The 9,463-nt window shown below is 45.3% G+C and overlaps 1 protein-coding gene across 1 annotated transcript in view; it reads left to right on the top strand.

The window, feature by feature from the left end:
- The first annotated feature begins 447 nt into the window (after positions 1 to 447).
- The window catches only part of LOC106811241 (sodium- and chloride-dependent glycine transporter 1-like), a 29,847-nt gene continuing 20,831 nt past the window's right edge, over positions 448 to 9,463 (top strand). The window contains exon 1 of the mRNA XM_014814795.1: positions 448 to 677. The gene's annotated coding sequence lies outside the window, so the exon portion shown is untranslated. The remainder of the gene's footprint in view (positions 678 to 9,463) is intronic.

Here is a 9,463-nt window from a genome sequence, read left to right as displayed (position 1 = left end):
TAGCTGTTCATGCGGAACATATTGCATCGAATTAATATTTGGCCAACCAACAGCTGCGCGAACAAAATGCGGGATGTATTCAATGTAAACTGATGACATTTTGGAGCCAGACAACCCCGTATTAACTTAATACTCATCATTGTTTGTACTGTCTGCTTGTGTGTCGAGACCACTTCGTCTAGCCAGAGCTATCGTAGTTTGAATGTTATACGGCGATATATAAAAGAGAATATAAGTAGAATAGAAAAACATAGATAACCGGACCTGGTCGCTTTACTCGCGATATCAGAAGAAGAATCTTTAAATTAAGATCTTTAAGATTCCCACCAAACCTTCCAGGGCCGTGCCGCGACCTAGTGTCAGCTTTCGGAACTAAATTCTAGCTCGCTATCCGCTTGAGCGAATTCGGTTCATCTCAGCATCTAGAGCCCCAAGCAGGCCGCGGTGTGAACTCACAGCGAGTCTCACTCTAGTCGCGTTAAGAAAGCTCAACAGCTGACCACAAGAGAGAGCGAGAGAGAGACAAAGCGAGAGACGGTGGCGTAGGCGGATCAGTGGGAATAGAGAGACTTAGCTCGGGTGGTACGCAAACTAAAACAACGAGGTGCGTCGTGTGTTTGAGACTATGTCCGTGGGCCTTATCGGCAGGCGACAGACAAACTGTGTCTGATCTTCTGGTGAGTAGATTTTTGTTCGGATAATATCATGCCACCGTTGGCGTAACTTTCGCATCCTACTGGGTTATATACACACATACACACGCACACACACACATACACACTCACACACACACGCTCGCGCACACACACGCATGCACGCACACACACACACTTGCTGATTGATTGATTGAATCAATAACAAATCATAGATATACCAAGCCTAGTAAATGATATTGTCCTTGTTATATTTCAGCGTGTCGTGCTTAGCTATATAAGAAATATTCACTCATAATTTTAGGTATAATATAATAATTGTTTCCTGGATGCTCGGGCAACATAAGGATTGTTTGAAATGAAATGGATTGTTGGATGATTGGATTGTTTGATGATTGTAGATGTTGGCAGAGGCCTAGGGATAATGAATGCAGTGCAAGAGTTTGATAATGCAGTAGCAGACTTACTGTAATGTGTTTCAAAAGGAGATTATAATAGGCATAGTGTGAAAGACAGCTGCTATGAAAACTGTAATTGTACATTGCTTGTTGAAGAGTAGAATGCAAAGGTTAATATAACGAAACAGAACGCAACATGCGGAAACGTAACGTATCTTTTTAACCGTGACATATCAGACCTTCATAATTTAGCACGATATTGTAACGTACGTTAACTATGAGATAATGCAAGAAAAATATGTTGTGAGAGTATCGTAGGCTGAAGAACATTTTGTGGAGTAGACGAAAATAGTTAATAATACTTCAGTGAATACAGCAGTAGTGCAATTATTATTTACAGACCAACGTAATTATCATTGCGTGAAGGAATAGTATAATAAAGACAGTAATTGTACAATGTTTAGCAAATAGAAGTATTTAGAATGCAAGACCAAGGTTAACAAAAGGAAACGCAACGTAACGTAAAATCTTAAAAAACTTAAAAAGCTTAAGCCCGGCGCACACGTGAGTAATTTTACTCAAGTAAAATTATGCATGCGTCAAAATACTCAACGAAAATCCGCCGCACACGTGAGTATTTTGACGCATGTTAATCACGAAGATGTGCAAGGAAAGGATATTATGGGAATATTGTATGCTGAAGAAAATTGTATTATCCGGACAAAAATTGGAAATACTAAGTTAAATAAATATCAGTAACGAAATAAATAAACGAGTTAATAATAACGAGTTAAATAAATATAGTACGAGAGCAAAGAAATTTTAGGCTTGCGTATACCCACTTTGGCGTAAACACAACAAACATAGCATCGCCGTAACCTAGCTTTACTGTATTGTAGAATGCTGAACTGCGAAGTACTGTAGTGACACAGCAGGAGTTTCGTACTCACTCATCTCGGTGTGCATGTATTGCATTATAAACATTCATGTCATATTTTAATGTCATTATCATAATTATCATCATGACATCAGTGACAACATACCATATCAAATTTTGCAGTCTGTACGGGGTATTCCGTACGTAATAAAAGCTACGTATGGGATCCTCCTTGATGCAGGGGGACCACGCACACAAAAAAAGCTGCACCTGATTTCAACGTTCAATGATCTCTACGTTCAATTTCTACGTTCAATGCACCTGATTTCTACGTTGATCTGAAACCTACCTTCAGCGGTTTCTCCTCTGGCGAGCCCTCTGGCGCGTTGCCGTTAAACGTGAAGCAGACGCCCTTCTCTGTGACGAGCATCGTAAAATTCGTCTCCGTGCAGATCTCCCTCTCCCGCCAGATGCAGCGCTGAGTCTTCGACAGCACTTCACTGTAGGGCGAGTCGGGGTCAGTTATGAACAGCGGCAGGTATGACTTCAGCATGAATGTTATTATGTGTGTCTGCGTGTTTATAACTTGTAGATCCTATCAAAGTAAGCAATCGTGTTTGGCGGATATCCTTCGTTGGATGATTCGGGATGTTATCCGATCTGGGTTCTTGTTAAAACAGGATAACGGACGTGGCGATTTGACACACCTCGAACGGTCCAGTCTGCTGATTTAAGTGTGTAGTTCCCCACAGTGTGCAAGCTTGTTACATTAGTGCTGCAAGGCTGTGGGGGTTAGTTATCTTGGATCCCTGGGGTGTCCGAAAAAATCTAAAGAATTTCCCATCTTCCACGCCTTAATTACGTACCGGGTCGAGACACTCGGACTTTCACGCTTGTCGAAGGAGCTGGTTCGCTGGTTGAAACCTACAAATTATGTATCGTCGTATTTTCATACACGCTCTCCTGAAATGCAAGACGTGTCTGTTGGACGTTTGGCTGAGTCATGCTTCTTGTTAGACCCCGTGGATGGATGCGTCACAGTTGATCGTGTTACGATATTTCGATGCAATCTTCATCGTGTTGCTCGTAGAGACCGGGCATCGTCGGTGGCATATGCACGCACGCACGCACGCACGCACGCACGCACGCACGCACGTACACGCGGGCGCACGCACGCTCACACTTCCGTATCGTAACCCATCGTTGTTAATAATTGCAGCGTGCGAACTACGGCGACCATACGTTCTATTGACATTTCCAATTTATCGCGCGGGCAATAAACGCAAGTAATATATCCAGCAAACGAGTGAACGCCTATTATATCTGTAATATCTGGCGTATCGGGTATATAGGCCGTGAATGTGATTGGAATAGTTAATAAAACGATAGCTACAGCGCATACACATTAAACTGACGCGTCGACACTGTCCGTGTGTATACGTAACGAAGATCCGGAAAATGATCACAGGAAACTTTGTCACACAGAAGATTTGTCGTACGGAAGACTGGTCGCAAATAGTAAACCTCGGTTCGCTACCATAACGAGGAAAGCGGAGTGGGGAGGGGAGGAGGAAGGGGGGATGAGAAAGAGATAGATAGAGAGATCGCGGGCGCGCGCGAGAAAGAGAGAGAAGAGAGACGGGAGAGAGGGAAAATGTGATAATGTAGAGGGGGCAAGAGAGAAGGACGGGGATAGGAAAGAGTTGTTGTCTATATTAGCTCTGCTAACCACTGTAACTCGTGGCCCGGGGCTACATACAAACGATAGTCATTCCCTCGTGGGCTCAACTGAACCGCTATGAATCGCCCGTAGCTTAACAGAGACGATCGACAAAGTCAAACATTGCAGTCTTAGTCATCGACAGAGCAAATATTTGAATCGCGCTTAACAGTTCGAGCGGTACAATGTGGTTCTAGATCAGATTATAAAGTTGTCAATGGCGTGCATTGTACTTAATGCGATGCGTCCACGGACGATGAAGGGCCCAATAGCTTCTAATAGCCCGACTTCGGGGTCTTTCTCGCTGTTTAAGTCATTAAGTGAATTGACTTTCTAGTCACGCGATCATCGTACGGTCTCGCCTTCTCGCTTCTACCGTATATGTTCACACACACGCGCACACTATACAGACACACATACTCGCGCGCGCACATGCGCTTAGGCAGTCGACGCGGGTACACGATCGTGTGAACTGGTCAGGCTGGGCACTCTCAAATCAAATCCGTAGCAGCGTAATGCAAACATCTGCCACTTTGCTTGTGCCGACTGCTTACTGTGACGACCCGACGTTTTGATGCACTTGCCTACCGGATCTTGTTTTGTTTCGCGTTGTTTACGCCAGGGTGACACGCACCAGTGACAGAAACAGTGAGCTTTTCGGAGCTTTACTCGGCGCCTCCCTCAACCATCCACCACCCTCACATCCTTACACTATGAAAACCACTCCTGTCGTATTGTAGCTCGCTATTAAATTATGCACAAACGCAGTGTATCAATAGACAAGTAGAACGAACTCAGAGAAGTGGGTACTTCTCTGAGTTCGTTCTACTTGTCTATTGATACACTGCGTTTGTTGGCCTAGTCCCCTCCCACAGTACTTAATTAATAATAGCGACGCAAAATTCGTATGCGAGTGCGAGCGCGAGCGCAATTTACACCCCTCTGTAAAGTGTGGAGGTCCTTCGCGTTAAAAAAAAGCACAGTGTATGTCCAGATGTGCACCATTAGCGCTAGCTCGCGAGTCGCGACCCTGCTGGTCACTGAAAACCTTGGTATGACTCTCCGGGTGAGAACGGCGAACGTGGCTCCCGGGGTGGTGGTGGGGTGGGGTGGGGGTGGAACTCGAGCGTAATTGCAAAACACGGGTGCATAAAGTATATCTCTAAACGCGCTCAGGTGGCGGAGGTAAGTGGCCACCTGCGTGCTCTTCGCTACGGCTCGGCTCTGCTGCTCTCGGCCACTGGTCTTACTCGTTGAATTATGCGTTCTATGCCCCCCACCCCCACCCGCCGCCACACAGATAAAGTAACGCGCCATCTGTCTGGAATAGGCCTATAGACCTTTTAAAAATCTATTGAGCTCACGCGTGGTATCATGGTGGTATATAGAACGGTAGGCGTTCTATGTCAATATGTGAGCCGTTGTTAGTGTTAGTGCTATGGTTAGGGTTAGCGTTAGGGCCATGGTTATGGTTAGTGATCGGGTTACGGATTAGGGCTAGGGTTAAGGTTATGGTTATTGTTAGTAATCGGGTTACGGGTTAGGGCTACGGTTAAGGTTAGGGCTAGGGTTATGGTTAGGGTTATGACTTATGGTTACGGTTAGGGTTAGGATTACGGTTAGAAATATGGTTAGGCCTTGGGTTAGAATTAAGGTTATTGTCAGGGTTAGGGTTATGGTTAGGATTAGAGTGAGGGTTTGGAGTAGGATTAAGATTAGTATTAGGATTAATGATAATGGTTAGGGTGTGTGTTAGTGTTAGGGTTAGAATCATCGTTATGTTCGGGGTTAGGGTTAGGATTAGTATTAGAATTAGTGCCATGGGTATTGCTATGGTTGGGGTTAGTGTTAGTGTTATGGTTATGCTTAGGGTTAGACTAAGGGTTAGTCTTATGGGTTGGATTAGGGTTATGGTTAGGGTTAAAGTTAGTGTTAGGCTTAGTCTTATGCTTAGGCTAAGGCTTGGGCTTAGGGTTAGGCTTATGGTAATGTTATACGGAGCTCCTTTACTCGTAACACGCAATTAAACACGCGCTGCTAATGTTTTACTCGATGTGTAAGTATGTTCGTCGATACTTTACGGACACTTAATCAGGCCATCGACAAAAAAACACAACAACAAAACGGCCGAGAATCAGAAATCCGCGTATAGGGCGTTCGATACGATAGCGTTACGGCGATACACAACACGGCCATGCTATGAGTTTAATTGTTTTTTTATACTTTTATAACTAAAGCAGACGCATTTTTCTTTAAAAAAGCAAATTAGCGCCATCTATTCGATAGCCGTGAAAACCGCTCACGTGACGTCACGAGGGACACGAACGGCCGTATGCTGTTTACACGCCCGCGCCGCTTGTGGTGCCGGGGTGGCTATAAAATCCGAAAGGTTAGGTAAACACAACATTATTTTGCCGTTTATATGCGGCCTGAGATGACGACCCGAAAGCCTGAGGTCAGGCATCGGTCGCTGTGCCGTAGGCTTAATACGCCAGGAGTAACATGTCATACCAAATGATGTGATGCTCCGATATGTCCAAGACCCTTTGAAACTCTAAATCTATACTACCACTACTGCTGCTGCTGCTGCTGCTGCTGCGGCTGCTGCGGCTGCTGCGGCTGCTGCTGCTGTTGTTATTGCTGCTGCTGCTTCTTCTGCTGCTGCTGTCGCTATTGCTGCTGCTGCTGCTGCTACTACTGCTACGGCTGCTGCTGCTGTTACTGTTATTACTACGTAACTCTGCATGCGTGGTTACGTTTAGATACGATAATGTAATGCAACCCAGCGGAGTAGGATTTCTACCGATACATGCGCATCACTGACTCGCCAATAAAATCGCAAACTCAAATTCGAATCGTGTTGCTTCTAGTGTAAGGGCATACAAAGTTGCTATGTATTTTCGAAATGATTGCGTGTGCGTGTGTGTGAGGGCATCTATATCTATTAATTTTACTTCTAGATTTATCTATCTATCTATCTTCTGGTCTTTATACAGCGGGCTGCATGGTCACGCGTACTGAACCGTACTCTCAGAGACTGCAGTTCGTACTAGTATACCAACCGCCCGGAGCTGTTATCTCTCCGAATTCCGACCTTCATACCTATCACCCCGCAACACACTGCCCGCTCTTCCTGATGTGTAGCATCATCGCTGTTTGGTTCTAACCAACACATAACACCAGACATCGTCGGTTAGCTGCCTCTGACACACGGCGAGGTTGCGAGATATATCGTCAGACTAAGTACACCCTGCACAACACACGAGGTCTTTCGATATGCGAGCGTCGCTTGGAGCTATAGCTATAATTGGACGCGTCCATTTCTATCACGTGACGCCGCGTGTATTAAACGTAACACACCCAAGTCATATCGCAAAACATCGAGTAACTAGTTTTGCACACCCATCTAGCCTAGCAATACCACACCTAACCTCGGGCACCGATTTTTATCACATGCGCAAAAGTAACACATTTACAGCGCAAAACATCGGTCAAGTCTATCTACCTTCGATGTGGCAGTGAGGTAATTCCATACACCTTGTACCACACTAGCGAGGGGACCCGGCGATGCTCGGGTTGCCTTCGCGACCAAAATATACGTTTATGTTTCAGAGGAAAGTAGAGAGTACGAAATGCTACTTCAATAATGAAGTAGCACAGCAATGAATTTAAAAAAAGGAGCATAATTAGCATAGTTTGAAGGCACTGCATAGATTGAAATGAATACTGTAATTACCTTCGCGTTGAAAACGGAGGTCATGCAATCGCTCGCGTGTGTGTGTTCGTGTGTGTGTGTAGCCAGCAGCGAGCCAGCTGTTATACACACGCTCAACCGATCGATCGATTCAGCACCAGCTCGCCTTAGGGCGTCCAGTCAGCAGCAGCTCGCCTTAGGGCGTCCAGTCAGCAGCAGCCAGCAGCGAGCCAGCTGTTATACACATGTATACATGTTACACGCTCGCGGAGGTATGCACTCTCTTTCAGTGCCCTCTGTCTAGTTGTACAATGCAAAGAATGTAGAAATGTGTAGAATGCAAGGGTTAACATAACGAAATAGAACGTACGTAACATGCGGAAACGTAACGCACCATAACTGTAACATGTGAGGTTCTTATGACTGAGTACAGGGTTGGATGAAACTGTTATAGGCATATCATAAGATGTCTAAACAAGGAATGCAGCAGTAGTGCAATGTTTTTTTATATAACAACAGATATTATGAGAATATCTTATGCTGAAGAATATGCTGAATGGAAATAGTGAATACTTTGCTAAATAAATACAGTATTAGGGCAATGAGGTTTTATGTTGTCGGATACCCTACAACATGTTAGTTGAGTTGCCACATGTGGCCATCAATCACTTTCTACATCAGTTCATTCTCACACACATCACATTCTCATCTTCTTCATCTGCATAGAAAAACCTGCGGCACGATCAAACAGCTCGCGCATCCTCTAATAATTCACGCGCATATCTTTGTGTCATGCTAACATAATTATGATAGGATAAAACACACAGAAGTAAATGAGTGAGACCGTTTCGGACTGAAAGTTAAAATCATAAATACGACCGATGTAAAGATATATATATATATATATATATATATATATATGTGCGTGTGTGTGTGTGTGCGTGCGTTCGTGCGTGTGTGCGCGCGTGCGTGTGTGTGTCTACTCGAGAAAAGCACGTAGTTGCATGTAGCCGATAAACCTCTCACAGTCGACGAAACAAAAGCACACAGCCGCGTACGGTTTCTCGGTGCGTACTATGCGTACTATGTACACAAAAACACGTCTTTAACGTTCAACGTGTTTGTTCAACGTTGGTGGCGTATGTATCAGTCGCGTGAATTTTTTTTCTCACTTGAGTTGCGGACCACAACCTGCGCCGTGGGCGTTGCCGTTGCGTTCGTGCGTGCCGTGCGTGCATGTATGTTGTGTGGTGTGCTGTGTGTTTGTGTGTGTGTGTGTGGTGTGGTGTGTGTTGTGGTTGTTGTGGTGTGGTGTGTGGGTGTGTTGTGTGTGTGGTTCGTGTTTGGTTGTGTGTGTGTGTGTGTGTGTGTGTGGTGTGTGTGTGTGTGTGGTGTGTGTGTGTTGCTGTGGTTGTGTGGTGATATGTGTGTGTGCTGTGGTGTGTATGTGTGGGTGTGTTCGTATTTGTGTGTTTGTCTGCGGTGTGAGCGCATGTGCGCGCTGCGAGTAAATGTGTGGTCTGTGATAGTGTGCACGTGTTGTGGTGAAGCATGATAACGGTAGAAAGCGAGAAGGCGAGACCGCACGATAATCGCGTGACTCAGAGAAGTCCGATTCACGTTAATGAACTTTAAACAGCGAGAAAGACCCCCCGAAGTCGGCGGCTAGTTAGAAACTATTGGGCTCCTTCATCGTCCAGTGACGCCATCGCATTAAGTATACAATGCACGCCCATTGACAAACTTTATAATCCTGAGCTGAGACGCACATTGTACCGCTCGAACTGTTTAAGCGCGATTAAATATTTGGCTCTGCGTCGATGACTAAGACTGCCAATGTTTGATCTTTGTCGATCGTCTTCTGTTTAAGCCTACGGGCGATTGTATAATGCGGTTTCATTGAGCTGCCACCGAGGGGAAGACCTATCTGTTTGGTAATGTAGCCCCGGGCTCACGAGTTTACACGTTGCGTTAGGCAGAGCTAAATATAGAACGCAACGAACTGCGCTTTCCTATCACCCCGTCCCTCTCTCTTGCGCCCCCTCTCACTTATCACATTTTTCCTCCTCCTTCGATCTCGCGCGCCTTCTCCTATCTTTTCTCGTTCTCCTTTCTCGCTTC

Source organism: Priapulus caudatus, unplaced genomic scaffold (assembly GCF_000485595.1).
Source record: "Priapulus caudatus unplaced genomic scaffold, Priapulus_caudatus-5.0.1 Scaffold519, whole genome shotgun sequence".
Classification (NCBI taxonomy): domain Eukaryota; kingdom Metazoa; phylum Priapulida; class Priapulimorpha; order Priapulimorphida; family Priapulidae; genus Priapulus; species Priapulus caudatus.
This window is presented reverse-complemented; position numbering and strand designations above follow the sequence as displayed.